General features: G+C 44.4%; 1 protein-coding gene across 2 annotated transcripts in view; it reads right to left on the reverse strand.

The window, feature by feature from the left end:
- Nucleotides 1-18,237, reverse strand: part of LOC126263075 (hemicentin-2) — a 2,049,386-nt gene that overhangs the window by 540,362 nt on the left and 1,490,787 nt on the right. The gene's annotated exons all lie outside the window — the stretch shown is intronic.

The raw sequence follows: 18,237 nt of genomic DNA on the forward strand, positions 1-18,237 counted from the left end.
AGCACTATGGGACTCAACTGCTGTGGTCATCAGTCCCCTAGAACTTAGAACTACTTAAACCTAACTAACCTAAGGACATCACACACATCCATGCCCGAGGCAGGATTCGAACCTGCGACCATAGCAGTCGCACGGTTCCTGACTGCGCGCCTAGAACCGCGAGACCACCGCGGCCGGCGATTTGCAGTACTCCACATACCAGAATTTTGCGAGTTCATGTACCCGGATAAATGATACCACGCCTCATCAGTGAAAAACGTTTCATTAAGAATATCCCTTCCATTTTGCTGAACGAAATCTTTGAACCATTGACTATAATAAAGTCTCTTGCCGTGATCAGTATTTTTCAGTTCTTGCACGACTGTCAGTTTGTACGGGAAAAGTTCTAATTTTTTCCTTACAGCTGTGTGGGCCGTTCCGACACTAACATCGATTTCCTGGGCGAGTTTTCTTACTGACTTGTTCGGACTCATAGACATTTTATCGGAAATATCGAGTAGTTTATCCTCAGACAAAACACTAGAACGACTACTTCTCGGTTCATCTGTCACTGAACCCGTACTTCCAGATTTGTTAATAAAATCTCGCACAGTATCGCGATGTGGGAGAGTTGTCTTCGGGAAAACTGAATTAAATGTTTGACTAACTGAAACTGTGCATTTACCGCCAGCTTTGAACACTTGTTCGACTATAAACACACGTTCTTCAATAGTTATGAGTTCAACAGTGACAAAAACGAAAGAAAGGAAATAAACTTAAACGTTCACGTCAACACGTAAAGGCAAAATGGTTCAAATTGGCCAGCCGGAGTGGACGAGCGGTTCTAGGTGCTACAGTCTGGAACCGAGCGACTGCTACGGTCGCAGGTTCGAATCCTGCCTCGGGCATGGATATGTGTGATGTTCTTAGGTTAGTTAGGTTTAAGGAGTTCTAAGTTCTAGGGGACTGATGACCTCAGAAGTCAAGTCCCTTAGTGCGCAGAGCCATTTGAACCATCTGTGGCCGCGGTTCATCACAATTACCTCGGCGCCAGTTTTGGACAGCGCCATTTTGCCATCCGCGGTGTACTTTAACAAAGGCGGCGTTCGGCCCGTTTAGAAACTTAGCTATTTCGTAAATAGTTCCACCCTTTGCCGGAGCGCTAATGATCATGCCCTTTTGGACATCAGATAAATTGCTGCTTTTCCGCATCACGACGACTCCACAGTTTTCTGCTTCGCCCCGACACACATTATAGACCCTCCACTGGTAGTGCTGCCAACTGCCGTCTGTGGTTGGTAACTGCACGTTGACGTAGGGGGTGGCCATGTTAATTTGACTGTACCGCGCTACATTCCACCATCTGTCACACAATCCCAGTGTTACCAGAGCAATAAATATTTAAATGCAGCAAATGGTGGTAACCTTCATAATCTAAACTTCCTATCGAACATGAGGGTGCTTTACATTACTTAAAAGACACACAGCTATAGCATTTGTAAATAATAATTTCCAAACTTAATACTAAATTTACAAATGGGACGAACGAGAAGAATCTTGGCATTAAAGTCCTCCTTTATACTAGAAACAAACGCACTAACATATGCTGTTTGACGTGACACAAGCTCCTGGTCGCAGACAACAGGAAACTAATGCTATGCGTGACATAAACAGACATAAAAGACACAAATAAAAGGACTACGCCAAACCAAAATACATTGTCAACTTAAAACAATGCCACACGTATGATAATCAAACACACTGTCTGTGAAGCAATGCCCAACGAAACTCATTAATGACAATGAGTGTAAAGTAACGTCACTCGAACACTGTAAAATCACACTTCACGTACACATCGCGCTGCTGCAGCATTATACAGCAGCAAAGAGGAAAAGAGACTAAATAGCCTCTACAGGAAGAATAACTTCACAACAGCTATTACTGGTGCGGCGGCTATCTCTCCTCTTGTGACCACAGTCAAGCACCATGCTAACATATACCCTTCACTTTTGTACCCACACTTACCGGCACTTGATGGGCCTAGCATCTAACTGTGTTGCATACTTCTTGCATGGCAGAGATAAGACGACGGGGAGAGAGTGTGCACTGGCCTGTAGCTACGCAGAAGCAGTCCAGGTATTGTACTCTGCACATGGCGTCGAGAAAATAGACAGCATGTGCTTCTTGCCAGTAGCTCTTCAACATTCATCCGGACGCTGTACTCCACACACGGCAACAAGGAGCGTCGACAAACAGCCTCCACTCGCTGCCTGTATCTCAGAAGTGCCCTCTACACTCCGCATTCGCACCTCTGTGACCGTAGTCTACAGACTGTTTGCTCCCCAATGCTCTCCAGCCTGTACTGTGTTCACTTCCTCGTCGCCTGGCACACTCGGCGAAACTCCGCACCAGCTGACAGTCATTAGATTTAATTCTTAGCTACAGATGGCACGAACTACAACGCAGCCACGCCCTCTGACATCAGTACACAGAGACATTCCTGGAACAACTTAAGTTGTTTCTGTGTCACTTACACAGCATCTTCCTTCTTTTGGATTTCCTAGAGATACTAAGTTTACAAGATGAAAAGAAACGTTACGGACTATACAGGGTGATTCGCGAAAATATGCAAATATTTTAACAGGTTATTCTACAAGTGAAACTAAAGAAAAAAGTTCACATAAACATAGATCTGCAAATGTTTAGTTACGGATTTACGGCTAATAAAAGATTTTGCCTGAAATTTAGCAACTTCACTAATATGAAGCCATCGCGAAACTGTACGAGGTTAAAGTAAATCAGGATTTGTGTTTATTTTGTTGTTATTGATCTGGTGAATCTAATTAAACATTTCCGAGACGTGTATCTGCAGTAGTTTTCCAGAACTATAATATGCCTCGGTAAACACTGCATCTCTGAAGATGATGCTCCTTAATTCGCAAGTAGCACAGGAAATACAACAACACGTCTGTAGACAAGGACGCAATGCGTCGAGGGACTTTCTAAAAAAGAAAAACGTCGAAATTAAGTTTGAATGAAAGGATACTGTGGCTTTCGGACAGGTTAGCGAAGGAAGTAATCATTATGAGCAGTTATGAATAGACAAGGTTCCGAACTTACTTTGTTACGTCTCTGAAGCAATACCTATGAAGAAAGTGGGACAATGTTCGGAGAACCTGTACAAATAAGATCCATTATTGTATCCCGGCCATACTGTAGTATTCCAAACGATCCAAACACAATGTATGGGAGGGAGACACGCCCGAAACGTAACCACGAATGTTGCAAACTGCTTCTGCGCTGATTAGGTAAAACAGACGCCCCGTACTGTGCATGTGGAGAAGATCTTATCCATGTGAGATCTGAGTGTCAACGACAGATACAAACTCCTGGCAGCAGCAGATTTTCAAACTATTTCTACCTTGCGGTAGATGTAAGACCTTAAAGAAATTTTCGTTTATTAATTCACTGTTTGTGTATATGACACTGCATGGCTTATAATTTGTATCTGCTATCATGTTTGTGCGGGATGTGGTGAACCTAGTAAGAGTTGATCATTCTAAATGTACTATGCATATTTTTTAATGGAGTGATGCTCTGACTAGATGTTATGATACTGTGATTGTGACGAAACATTTTTCATGTAATGTAGAAGACTGAATGATTTTAAAAAATCAGCGTCAATGAAAGACAAAACTAAAACAATCACAAGGGAACATGGTGTACAGCCATAATTCATACGAATGAAATGGACCAACAGATCATAAAACCGTATTTAAGAGTAATGTATTTAGAAAGAACAACATCTATGTCGAACTGGAGATGAACAGCCATCGTTTCTTTTCAAATAATTGATTTTCCGACACAATCACACTAATTTCTAAGTGAAATTACCGATTTCGGCCGGCGAAGGCTATTGTCTGATCATAAAGCAGATAACGTGGTGCACTCGCAGCACTGAGGAAACTGCAGTGACACTGGTTTATATAGAAGTGCGAGTGAACCACTGCATCTCTTTCACGATCTTACGATGTTCGATGACGGCTGAAACCGGTAATTTCATTTGGAAATTACTGTAACTGTGGTAGGCAACAAAATTTTGAAATTATTTACCTCAAACTTCCTACTCTTTTCCTTAAGATACCCAGGTGTTGATCTTGAATGTAAATGTAAATCACGGAGACCATAAAAGACTCCACAGGGACACGAGATGAAGCAGATATGACACATGAGACATCACAATATCGAACTCAAACACTTCGAAATTCAGAATGGAATGCTTCATCCATAAATATTACTTACTACTACTACTACTACAGCTACTGCTAATGCCACCGGACACATGCACACACGCACACACACAGTAGAGTACAATGGCTAGAGGGATGGGATTGTTTTCTTCCATAAAATTTCCCGGTTTTCTGTACATAAAACTATCGCACCGGATACTGGTGCAGTCCAGATGGATCTTATGTTTTGTTGTATATTTCGCACGCTATTATATAAGACAATCGACAGATTCATTTGAAACGTAGGTTTATAAATTTCAATATTCTGATGGAAGTAATTGCTGAGAACTGAATAACTAAAATATGGATGAACATCCAATTGCGTATATTTTTCCTGTCATATGGACTTGATAGATAAAAGTTGTGTAGAGAGATAACAATTGTTCCTACAGGTTTTCAACATCGTTAAAAGAGAATACTTCTTATTTAATGTAGCATGTATGCCTGGTCAGGAGGTAAACCATTAACGACGTTAACTATGAGTTGGTTGGTTGGTATGGCATGGGGAAAGGGTGGGAGGGGAACCAACAGCTAGGCCATCGGCCTCGTCGGATTAGGGAGGGATGGGGTAGGAAATCGGCCGTGCCCTTTCAAAGGGAATATCCCGGCATTTGCCTAAAGAGATTTAGAGAAATCACGGAAAACCTAAATCAGGATGGACTGACACGGGTTTGAACTGTCATCCTCCCGAATGCGAGTCCAGTGTGCTAACCAATGCACCATCTCGCTTTCTGATAACTTTGAGTATTTTAGTATTTATTTCCATCTGTGCGCCAAGAAATGTTATAGAACAGAGGAAATTGGGGTACGCTTCTATATAGCAACTGTCGAAACCTAAACGCTAGTTTTCGATAGGTGCATATTATGAATCTGTAGAGAAGTACGATATTCGCAGAAATATTGTCAGTTAAATCACCGGGCCTCCAAATTCGCGTGATATCTATTCTATTCTGCGCTGCCGTAACCCTTGCCTTTTGAATCGTGAAACTCGTGAGCTCTATTCGTTAATTAATTTCCAATTTTCTGCTGAAACACTTCGGAGCAGAAATCCAGAAAATATGCACATGAATGGCGAACAACAGCGTTCATTCAGCAACATTTCATTTTATGCTTTTAAACAGACAGAGAAGCCAATTAAAAACTGATGCAACACAGTTTTATCAGCTGTCAGAAAATGAAGCAACTCTCGAAACACATTGCTCTTCTTTTCACGTTCTTGAAAAGGAAAAGACACGCCAGATGTTGATGACTCTCGACTGTTTGGTCTATAGGATTTAACTGCAAGGCATTTAAACGTTTAAACTCTATTAGCTTGAGTGAATGGTATTAAAATGAGACTGCCGTCTGCGATATTAGTGGGAATAATAGCGTCTAATTACTGAGGTGTAAATAGCCACAGGATATATATGCGGGCAAATGTTCGTTACACGTGACGAAACTTAAGTAAGCAGCTAAGAGAGTAGGTCAAACAGGTCGTTTATAGTATTTTAGTAGCAGAAAAAAAGTATAGCTTCATCCACTTTGTGCAGACACTGCTCATAATTAATTCTTCATTGCAATATTAAGTTCTCTTTCTCCCAATATGCTTACGAGATCCTTTTAATGGCTGATTTTATAGTACTGTATTATTAACATTTACTGTCTTTTCATCTGTGGTTGTATTTCTGAAGATATTCTTTGCGTGGATGATACATGAGATATAGCCGCTTACTTATTAGTTATTGAAAACTGAGGAACACATTCCCCAAAATATCTCACGAACATTAAGTTACTTTAGTTATAAATGCACAGAATCACAAATAACAATGAACGATGTTTAGATTCATTCATTTTATGAAACACACCACATGACTGCTTTAAAATTCTGCGTAAACCAATTTTTAAATACGTTCTTGTTCAAATGGTATTCACATAGTTAAAAAATGATCTGAGTTACAGGCTAAGTTATTTTCTTAAGTGCAAACATGCAGAGCATCCGTTCTGATAGGTACATCGTTTATATCGTCCCGTAAACTGAGCTTGGATATTTCAGATATTATTGATTTTCACCTAGAAGAGAACAATCTGTGTTTGAATTCCGATTCAGAACATTATTTTAATTTTTAAAGAAGTTATCAAGCAGCGTTAGGTTCTTTGTTTTGTGATAGACTAGTTCTGGATATACCCCTTGATATTCAGTAATGATCTCAAGACACTTTCTTTGAATTCAGTTATTGGTCGCTTTTTTTCTAAATTTGCAACATGCAAAATTCCAGTGAAGTATCTTTTTTGTGAATGGTTTTGTGTGATTTTGGTGCAAGATAAAAGGTACTCACAGCTATAAAAGTGTTGTGTATTTATGCTGGGGACAAATAATCGATTTTACACATTGCTGCTTTAATATTATTATATTACATAAATGAATCTAAGAAATGAGTGACGGGATAAATATAGAAGAAGTCAAAGGTTTGAGTACTGAAATTAGATTATAGAAGATTCTGGAGGAAATATTAGAACAGATGTTGCAAGGGAAAGATGAATGGGAGCGTTTTACGAAAAAGCGAAAGGAATGACGAAACAGTGTTCTGAAACAGAATGTTACAGTATTTCCATTTTTGGGTACTAGATGGTAGGTAGACGCAGAGATACAGACATAAATGTTGAGAGTACAGCTGCTTCTTCACATGTGTAGCTGTTGATTTAATGGACCATCTTATACGAACTTTGTACGTGGAGCATCTACAGCATAAACTTTCATTGCTTTTCAAGAGGTTCTTTGTGGTACGAAATACACATGTTGTTTCAACTAATTTTGTCATTCTGGTCGTTAGGCGACATATGAACTATGTACAGCTGATATTCTCTAGTGACTCAGTTATTTCCCGAAAGTCTTGGTGCATTGTCATCTACAAGCAAGCTAGTACTATATGTGGTGCTCCGTTACGTCCACGACAACAGCTTTATGCAATCGAGGTTGGGTTTGTTTAATTAAAGGAAACGAGTTGCGGAAAATTAATGTAACAGAAGCGAATCTCTTCTGTCTGTCTACTACAACACTGAAAATACCTACTGTACAATATGCTTAAAAAGCAATATATTTGCTGTATTTTTTCTGCTATCGTGAAAATACGACGAATCAGGCGTACACTGCTGGATAGCTCGCGAGATGTAAACAGTCGATGGGGAGTGGTTAGACTTTTTGTACAGCGCGTGATATTCAGGTGTAATTAAAGTGACGTGAATGCAACCAGTTTAGTGGTTCATACACTCGTACTCAGCATGGTCTTGCATCGGAACCGTAGCTAGGCGTACTTAGCGGAAACTTATTACTCGCATACCTTGCAGGGATGCGCAGATGAGAAACATGAAGGCACATTCAGTCACAGTAGTGGCAGCCTTTAGTTGAGTAGCATTCCTCCGCTGTGAGTATTCCTCACAATTTATCGTGGAAACTGAGGTCGCTGGTGTCGCGTTTGGAGCGCCGGCAGCCGCGCTGCCTCCCTCACTCTGCACGCTGAGCTGTGACGTGCACTCTCATTTTAATTCGCACGATTGCTTTCCGTCCGAGAGGCGCCTCTTATTTCAATTTACTAAATTCGTGTGCTGCCTCGGGAACCTCCATTAAGCTAACAACTCCTGCCCCAGGATTGCTCACTGTGATTCCTGCGTTTAATCGGGAGCACTTGCAATTACGAGTAGGTAGTTTCTACGAACGTAACGATTACGTTGTTAGTATTCATTCGAGCTGTCTTTCTCAATTCTTTACTGGGCCTGCGATGAACTGCTACTGAGTGTCTGTGAAAGAAATGCTGGAAAGCAGTTCACTTCATTCAAAAGCGACGTACATTGCGACAGCGTATTTCTTGGTAGCACAAGGTTATTGATTTCAGATGTGCGTCAGGACAGATCTGAAAAATGCTTAAATAAGTTTCCAGTTGTAATTTAATTGATTCGTGTGACTCTGATAAAGTGAGGTAGCAGTGCACTATTAAATTTTGTACTACATTGGAGACACGAATACATCCTATTAAAAAACATCGGCATTCTCCTTCATTTTCTAGATATTTAAATCCACTACCAGTTTGAATAGTCATAGGAACATCATCAGACGAATTTAATTTCCTTTCATTTTCATTATTTTAGTTATTGACAAGCGAAGCATGGGATGAATACAACTCATGTTGTGCAAAAGAAACATTTCCATCTGCTTCTGGTTCCAAAAGGCTTCAAAGGTTTTGAGGAGGCACATAAAGAGTGATAAGAACTTAATGCATAGAGCCCGACTGAACTTTTCTTTAAGAATATGTTATCATATGAACGGTTTATATGGGGCAACATGTCATTTCGCGGCATTTTGTCCACTACATCTTGCCTCGACGTCTTTCTACCTGTTTGCTTATTACAGCTTCCTTTTTCCTTCTTGTAGCTGCTACCTGCTGTTAGATATGCAGTTTTACAACTTTCGAAAGAGCACCTTCAGAATGTTGCTGGTACTCTCTCACCATCACGATACTTCCAAACACGTCACGTTTTCTCTGGTGGCGTATCCACCAGGTGCCACTCTCACTAAATTACTTATTCCAGCGCCACAGCCGGTCGTTATCACTTTTTAAAGGGAAGCCTCAGCCTGAAGACGACTTTCTCCCAATCATATCCTGTACCAGCTCATAAATCCCCCACACTTCCTCTCCTAGAACACTGTCAACTGCCCTACTTTTCCTGTCCCAACACCCTATGCTCTCCCATCCTTGAGAGACCTGGCATGCTGTCCACACATTCCACATCCCCTCCATCTCCTAGCACCTCATTCCCCTTGGGAGCACAATTTGTCTTTCCGTCTCAGGCAATGAATTCATACTTAAAAACTTACTTTTCTTTCGAACCACAACTCACCCTACCAATCCCATTCCAAATGATGTCTCTGTTACGACACATTCCAGGACTGGAGGCCAGAGCAGTAGCCAGACTGTGGGTTGCAGCCAGCTAACACAGCATTTCGCCTGAATGGCAGCGTCCTCAGTAGCGACACAGTTCTCTGGACAAGGTCCAGCCTTCAGGAAATTTCGAGGGCACTGAATTATGCTGTTGACTGAGGACATTGTACTGAACAACATTACATCAGTATTTACTTCATCTGTAGACTAATAACTACAGCTATTACTAATATGTTTCAGGTTAGTTAGTACATCTAAGCAAGAATGGCAGAAGTAAGCCATTAATGTTTATTTTCCCCTGAGCAGAATGGCAGGTACTGAACAGCAGATTCGTGGATGTAAAAGGGAAGTCCTCACTGAGAGGCGTAATTGGCTTCACGGTGCAGTTATGACCATGCTGGAAACATAAAGTAGGAAATTATGTGATGTGTTTGTGGGAAGAGAGACACAGCGAATAAACAACTAATATACCATACTGGGTACATATTAAGGTATCATTTATCAAAGTATCTGTACCTATACTCCAAACGCTCTGCGTATACCCCTGTGGCAACTGAGCAGGTCACTGGACAGGCAGCCTATACATCAGTGCTCGCAGTTTGTCAGTCTCTGTCACGAGATCGATGACGTTCATCACCACTGCTGGGCTGAGAACCAACGACCACTGCCAAAAGTGCTTAGCCATAGTGTTGCCTTCTCCCATCTGTCATCTCCACGAAGCCGCCTGCCAGGAATACCGGTTCTGTCTCACCGTCTGAGGTATGAATTGAGGTCCTCACAGCTGAACGCTCCCTAACGCCCCATAACGCTGCTATCCAGATTCTGGTCCGGGGTCTCTGGGAAGCACCATCATCTGGTGAATCACTGGGGAACCATGCCAGAAGCCTGCAGTGGCCAAAAGCATTATGGCGGCTGCTGCGGTGCCAGCACTTGGGGCATCACTAATGTTGATTAAACACATTTCTGGACAAAAGAATTTGTAAACTCCAAGCATGTCTGCCACTTACTGCAATGATTTGGGGACAAAATGTGCCGTGCTGGTCTGTGCAGGATGAGGGCATGCTCTTGTAGCTGTTCAATCTTATTGGTGTAGTAAAGAATTTACATTTATTCTTTCTTGCTGCAGCCTCCCACAAAGTACTCCTATCTCCCACGCCAAACAACCAAACTCAGTACACCTAGGTGGGACAGCCAAAGGCCTCCTGACTAACTCGAAGAAGGCTTCCACTTCACCATGGCAGTCATCACATATCCGGCCGTTAGAACGCCAACCCATCATCTCCTCTCTGTGCTACAAATCCAACCATCAGTTGACAGTGATATATCATTTCGTTTCCTGTAGCGGCACCACCATTTAGGATAGGGAAAGTTAGTTTTGTGCAATATTCTGAGCACAAGTTAGAGCCAGGTGCGGGCCGGATTGTAGTGAGTTTTGAATACCAACTGCTGCGATGTAGAATAGAGGCCACATGGCGGTCAAATTGCTGAAAGAGTATATGTAGCGGTTTTGCATGTCGCAAATCACAGGCAGAAGGGGCCCACTGGCCAACGTAGCGTGTTATGAGTACGTGACATGAAGCGGCATGTATGATAAAATAGAGGTTCACATCCACGTATAATTAGGTGCGGCTTTCTGATTGATTCAACTGTGGCAGCTCTCCTGGACGGCGGAGTGTATCACACCAGTAGCTATGCACATCAGCAGATGGGGCGCCAGCGTCGCACTCCACGGCAGGTCGCTGGTTCGAACCTCTGTGGCCGGCACGGGGTCTGTAGGCAGCCAGCGACAGGCCCCTCCATGGCTCGCTACCGCGGTCAGTCGTCCACGCTTCCAACACATGGCAGAGGCATCCGAGGCGAGGGCCACAGATTCGGACTCCGGACTGTGGGCGCTTGTTGTAGCCACGATCTCAGCCACGCCAGCAAGAAGCACCCAGCTGGCCGCCTGCGGCTCACACCGAGCGGCGCTGAGTCTGCAGGGACGCAGACCACTGAGTCAACTGGCGGCATTCTGACAACGACGCAACTCCTCTGCCGTACAAGGCTGACTCACAGGAGTGCGTGCACGGGTCGCTGAGGCCGCCATTCTGCGCCAAGCCATCTCTCAGACAACATATTTTACAAATTCCAGTCCGTAGCTGCAGTTCCCAAGAATCCATGGATAGAATGTGTATCACATTAGCATCACCTCCACACAAACATCATCACCTGTTTCTAAATTTTAAAATTAGTTTAAAAGAATGTTAAACTGGTTGCTGTCAGCCTTCCAGCAGCATGGGGAATAAAAGGTTTACGATTTGGGCCAGACTCTAGAAATTCTCATCCCGCAGAAAGAAATGTGTATTCGATTCCTTCTGAATGTTTCTACAGTGGTTATTCGGAAAGTAAGGTCCCATCGATTGCGAAATGGGAACTACAGTGAAAACAAATGAAGTTAAATTTGCAAAAGTTAGAGCTACTTCTCATTGTCGGAGCGTTGTACCACATTTCCAATATCTTCCTCACAGAAGGCAGCCATCTGGACTTTCTGGCAACACACTACGCCGCTATGCAGCTCTTTTTCTGTGCCAAAATATTGTCCTCACAGCTAGCAGTTCATGTGAGTAGAGATGAGAATCGGAGTGTGCCAAATCCAGGTTGTATGGTGGGCGATCGAGTATTTCCCGTCGAAAACGCTGCAGGGAGCGTCCTCTTGCCCCTGCAGTGTGCAACCGAGAACTGCTATGACGAAGGAAATGCATGACAGTTACGTTAAGTGAGGTTGTATGAAATCAGGATTGACAGCACAGCAGACACCCATATTTTGTGGGCAACACTATTTTCTAACCATCATTACGTACTGACTATGCACTCAGAACTGCAAAGAGCGACGTGAGGCGATCGCCAGATATACTAGAGACATGGTATAACACATATGTGCAAAACTTCATCTAATTTTCACTGTGGTTTCCATTTCGCGACCGATCAGACCTTTCATTCCGAATAACGCTCCTATTCCAGAATGAGGTTTTTACTCTGCTGCGGAGTGTGCGCTGATATGAAACTTCCTGGCAGATTAAAACTGTGTGCCGGACCGAGACTCGAACTCGGGACCTTTGCCTTTCGCGGGCAAGTGCTCTACCAACTGAGCTACCAAAGCACGACTCACGCCTCGTCCTCACAGCTTTACTTCCGCCAGTACATCATCTCCCAATGTAGGACACGAAGCACTGGTGGAAGTAGAGCAGTGAGGACGGGGCGTGAGTCGTGCTCGGGTAGCTGAGATGGTGCCTGCACGGTAGCTCAGCGTGTTCGGTCAGAGGGTTAGCTGCCCTCTGTAATAAAAAACTGAGTCAACGGCTCAACACTGAACTTGAACGCGTGTCATGCGACATCCGCAGCGAAAAAATGCAACGAACATAACCGAAAAAAATGAGAACAATTAAAAAAAAGACTGTAGAGCACTTGCCCGCGAAAGGCGAAGGTCCCGCGTTCGAGTCTCGGTCCGGCACACAGTTTTAATCTGCCGGGAAGTTTCAACGCCCCTATTTTTGTCTGACAGTTGCAGAATAGTTATCTATTTTCTCTACTTTGTTTCATTCTGCATTATTTTTATGTTGTTAATGAAGCTCTGTTTCTACGACAAAACACTTACGATGGTACCAGAATGAGATTTTCACTCTGCAGCGGAGTGGAGTTTGGAAGGTAGGAGACGAGGTACTGGCAGAAGTAAAGCTGTGAGTACCGGTCGTGAGTCGTGCTTCGGTAGCTCAGTTGGTAGAGCACTTGCCCGCGAAAGGCAAAGGTCCCGAGTTCGAGTCTCGGTCGGGCACACAGTTTTAATCTGCCACGAAGTTTCACTTACGATGGTGTTTTATTTTCCATCTCTTAGTTTTGGGTAGCAATACTTTCATAACAACGAATTCTTCTTCCGTGTCAATTAGTATTTTTGTGGTTTTCCCAAACTTTTTAAAACCACTTACATATGACCGCTGCTGGATCTCCTTTGATTCGAGGACAAATACAACCCCTGGGAGGTGCGAGAACGCGTGATTAAGCTTTTCTGGCTCAACAATGAGTTTCAAGGTTGCTTTCTTTTAAACGCGTGTCAGCGCGGCCGTCGTTGAGGTGACGTCCTCAGGTTTCGTCGGTCGTGAACTACCGATAGCGCCCGCATCTCGTGGTCGTGCGGTAGCGTTCTCGCTTCCCACGCCCGGGTTCCCGGGTTCGATTCCCGGCGGGGTCAGGGATTTTCTCTGCCTCGTGATGGCTGGGTGTTGTGTGCTGTCCTTAGGTTAGTTAGGTTTAAGTAGTTCTAAGTTCTAGGGGACTGATGACCATAGATGTTAAGTCCCATAGTGCTCAGAGCCATTTGAACCATTTGAACTACCGATAGCATAAAACCAAGTAGTGTACTGAATTCTACGGCCGCGTGTTGGAAGTATGTGGACAGGATTCGCACGCAGGGACTGTAGTCCAAGTTTAAAGCATTGAAGTATTACACCGACCCCTTGGCGTGCTTTTATTATTACGACTCAATAATAATAAGTGCGGGATAGTTGGACCACTGGGTAAGATGGACGAGAGGTGTATGGCACAAATGCGCCGCTAGAGAGCAACTCCTACAACTTGCGAGGAAGTTCTTTTGTAAATAAACCTAGTGGAAAAATGTTCCTCTCATTTTCATTTAGTTCTGGAGAAACGTTACGTTCTCTGTCCTGGTAAGCTGAAGCGTTTTATCGTGTAGTTACACAATTTCCGTATTAAGCTTCTTTTTTTTTGTTTTTTTACTGCAAGCTTGAAAAATGAGTAGACACGTAAGTAATCTGAAATGGCCACTGAGTTCACTACCTGCAGATAGAAGTCGGAGTGGTCCATTTCCCCCAAAACAATCGGGGGAGATGGACCATGGTTAATTGGGAGAGATGGGCCACTTACTTTGAAGTCGGAGAGATGAAGCACAATTAAATTTAACTTCAAGGTACGTGAAATTACCCAACTGAAGATGGCCGTAGTCATGGGCCATGCTTATTTGTTGGAATATTCGTTTTTGCCAACAAACTGAAGAGCTGAATCTCACATACAGGCCAACCAACCACTTCAAAGATGACAAAATGTTCTAATGATCCATCAAAAGAGTAGAGTTATCTGCAAGGTCAAATTCCTTCACTGACACAACTTCGGACTCAACTCCTAGTAAATCTAAGACTTCCAAGATGACCAACTCAAAACTGACTGTTCCTAAGCTACCACAGACATAACTTCTGGAGATATTTCGCCTGTTCCTTCCATTCACAAAACCATAGTTTTCAAGAGGAAGGCAACAACTGTGCAACTGTGTATAAAGGGCTAAACTCTGCTGAAAATATTGAGACTGCAAAGAAATCAGGGATAGGAGAAGGAAGGACACAAAAAGCACAAAAAATCACTCCGGAGAAATACTAGTGAAGAGGAAAACATACTGAAGAAACCAAAAAGAAAAATAGCAAGAATCTCAACGTGTTCTTCAGATGCATACATTGCAGATGATTACAAAAATAGCTTTGATGAGAAGGTGAAAATGAATGTGTTGGGCGTTGTAAAATCTACACTCCTGGAAATGGAAAAATGAACACATTGACACCGGTGTGTCAGACCCACCATACTTGCTCCGGACACTGCGAGAGGGCTGTACAAGCAAGGATCACACGCACGGCACAGCGGACACACCAGCAACCGCGGTGTTGGCCGTCGAATGGCGCTAGCTGCGCAGCATTTGTGCACCGCCGCCGTCAGTGTCAGCCAATTTGCCGTGGCATACGGAGCTCCATCGCAGTCTTTAACACTGGTAGCATGCCGCGACAGCGTGGACGTGAACCGTATGTGCAGTTGACGGACTTTGAGCGAGGGCGTATAGTGGGCATGCGGGAGGCCGGGTGGACGTACCGCCGAATTGCTCAACACGTGGGGCGTGAGGTCCCCACAGTACATCGATTTGTCGCCAGTGGTCGGCGGAAGGTGCACGTTCCCGTCGACCTGGGACCAGTCCTCAGCGACGCACGGATGCACGCCAAGACCGTAGGATCCTACGCAGTGCCGTAGGGGACCGCACCGCCACTTCCCAGCAAATTAGGGACACTGTTGCTCTTGGGGTATCGGCGAGGACCATTCGCAACCGTCTCCATGAAGCTGGGCTACGGCCCCGCACACCGTTAGGCCGTCTTCTGCTCACGCCCCAACATCGTGCAGCCCGCCACCAGTGGTGTCGCGACAGGCGTGAATGGAGGGACGAATGGAGACGTGTCGTCTTCAGCGATGAGAGTCGCTTCTGCCTTGATGCCAATGATGGTCGTATGCGTGTTTGGCGCCGTGCAGGTGAGCGCCACAATCAGGACTGCATACGACCGAGGCACACAGGGCCAACACCCGGCATCATGGTGTGGGGAGCGATCTCCTACACTGGCCGTACACCACTGGTGATCCTCGAGGGGACACTGAATAGTGCACGGTACATCCAAACCGTCATCGAACCCATCGTTCAACCATTCCTAGACCGGCAAGGGAACTTGCTGTTCCAACAGGACAATGCACGTCCGCATGTATCCCGTGCCACCCAACGTGCTCTAGAAGGTGTAAGTCAACTACCCTGGCCAGCAAGATCTCCGGATCTGTCCCCCATTGAGCATGTTTGGGACTGGATGAAGCGTCGTCTCACGCGGTCTGCACGTCCAGCACGAACGCTGGTCCAACTGAGGCGCCAGGTGGAAATGGCATGGCAAGCCGTTCCACAGGACTACATCCAGCATCTCTACGATCGTCTCCATGGGAGAATAGCAGCCTGCATTGCTGCTAAAGGTGGATATACACTGTACTAGTGCCGACATTGTGCATGCTCTGTTACCTGTGTCTATGTGCCTGTGGTTCTGTCAGTGTGATCATGTGATGTATCTGACCCCAGGAATGTGTCAATAAAGTTTCCCCTTCCTGGGACAATGAATTCACGGTGTTCTTATTTCAATTTCCAGGAGTGTATTATGAGACTAACAAAAGTGACGACTTCATTCAATGCGTTTACTGTTCACCATGGTGGCGTGAAAGTTGTTCAACATTGCGTAATTGCCGTTCTGAGATAAAGGCAGGCTAATGCTTGAACAAACCAACAGTTCATTTGAAAAACCAATGTTCGGTCAAGTTATGTAATAAACTGATGAAATAGTTTTGAACTAAATCATTTCATAGTAGAACTCTGTATTTATTACAACGTAGTACAAGTAAAAATATGTAATTTTAACTGACTCTTTCCTTCGTGTACATCCATTTTATATGGTCTATCTCTGAACGACACTGGTCCATCTCATGCACAAATCTATGGGCGAGATGGACCACTCGTGTATATTTTCATTTTATCATATCTCTTGTTATGTAGGTGGTGGTGCCTCTATAATATATTGTACCTAAGTTTATGTGACACACTATACGAGGATGTTATTAGAAAGAAAAAGTAAAAAGCACACAATCTTTTTGTCGTAGAACAAAAGTGGTTCAACTCTACCGGACTTACCCTATCTCAATTCGTTGTACTTAACTGACTTCCGCCAGACGAATATTAAATAATAATAGCAATGAAACAATCGAATATCGACGACGAGGAAAGTCATCAAAGAACTGAGGCAGTGCGAAACGAGCCTTGCCCTGTGTGTGTATTGTGAATTGGGCTATTTTTCTCGGGGCAGAGAACTAAAAATCACAGGCTCTTCGTGGCTGCGGGGAAAAGTGGTAGCGCCGTCGTGTGCGCAGGCAGCGGAGCATGTCCTGTGGCGTGGAAGTCCTGCCGATACGGTGCAACCCCGCCGTCGCCTTCCCTTCCTCCTGCTGCCCTCCCCGGGCGCAGCCGGCTGCACCACAACAAAAGAGAGCGGAGCCTGGGCACTTTGTGCGGCCCGCTGGCCGTCCGCCGTAGCCCGAGACCGCAGCCGCTGGCCGCCCACACACGCTGTTTGCTCTTCGCAGATTGGAACGCGGGGCAGAGGCCGCTTCGTCGAGTACCACCACTACAGATGTGTGCCGGTGTTCTCGATATTCTCGTGTAGTGGAGGACAACTTACATCTACATAATACTACTCAAGCGGTCATGTAGTGGATGGTAGTAGGCACTGAGTAAGGTCTCCCGGTGAGATCCGCCAATGCGTAACAGTTGACAGAAAACGTGGAGCACTCGTCAACAGATTCCCAAATCCTTCCCCGACAATGAAAATTTATTTCAAAAGAAATTTGGCTAGATTCAACTGTATGTTTTGTTGCAAATGATAGCGTAACTGGTCAATAGTATTTTCTTTTTTTCAACTGGGTCCCATTTGCTGCCTTTGTTTTGTCCAACATCTCTTCCGTCGCCACCTCTACAAAAACCTCATATCGTTTCATAATTGTTTGTACATCAGGAACTACTGAACTGAACACCTTATCCTTAACGTAATACCACCAAAAAGTTAGGTCTGTTTCTGGTGAACATGATGGCTATTTTGTTCGACAGTCCTAGATGTAACTGTACCATAACGTTTCATCCAAGAACTGGCGGACAAATAACCCCCATTTCATCGGACACCATCTTGTTGAAATACTTGTGACTGAGGTGAAAGTAAGATAAAATTCGAACATGTCCTGTTAAACTGTTGCCCTAAACGTAAGCACAGTGAAAAAGAACGGCAAAGCGATTGCGCTGCACATTAAACCACACTACACATTGACTTTTGGGCTGCCCTTTATCTGCTGTACCACGACGTGTGTGGGTACGCATGCAAAGGCTGTTCGTGTAAAACCTTGACCCCCAGCACGCTGAAGATGCACGTTAGTCTGGACACACGATGCGTCCATTTTGATGGATTGCGCTGTCAACAAATTCGTAAGTCATTCCAGGTCCAACGCATCTCGCTCTGACATCAGTACTGCGCCGGCCGGGGTGGCCGAGCGGTTCTAGGAGCTACAGTCTGGAACCGCGCGCCCGCTATGGTCGCAGGTTCGAATCCTGCCTCGGGCATGGATGTGTGTGATATTCTTAGGTTAGTTAGGTTTAAATAGTTCTAAGTCTAGGGGACTGATGT

The sequence above is a fragment of the Schistocerca nitens genome, chromosome 6 (assembly GCF_023898315.1).
Source record: "Schistocerca nitens isolate TAMUIC-IGC-003100 chromosome 6, iqSchNite1.1, whole genome shotgun sequence".
Taxonomy (NCBI): domain Eukaryota; kingdom Metazoa; phylum Arthropoda; class Insecta; order Orthoptera; family Acrididae; genus Schistocerca; species Schistocerca nitens.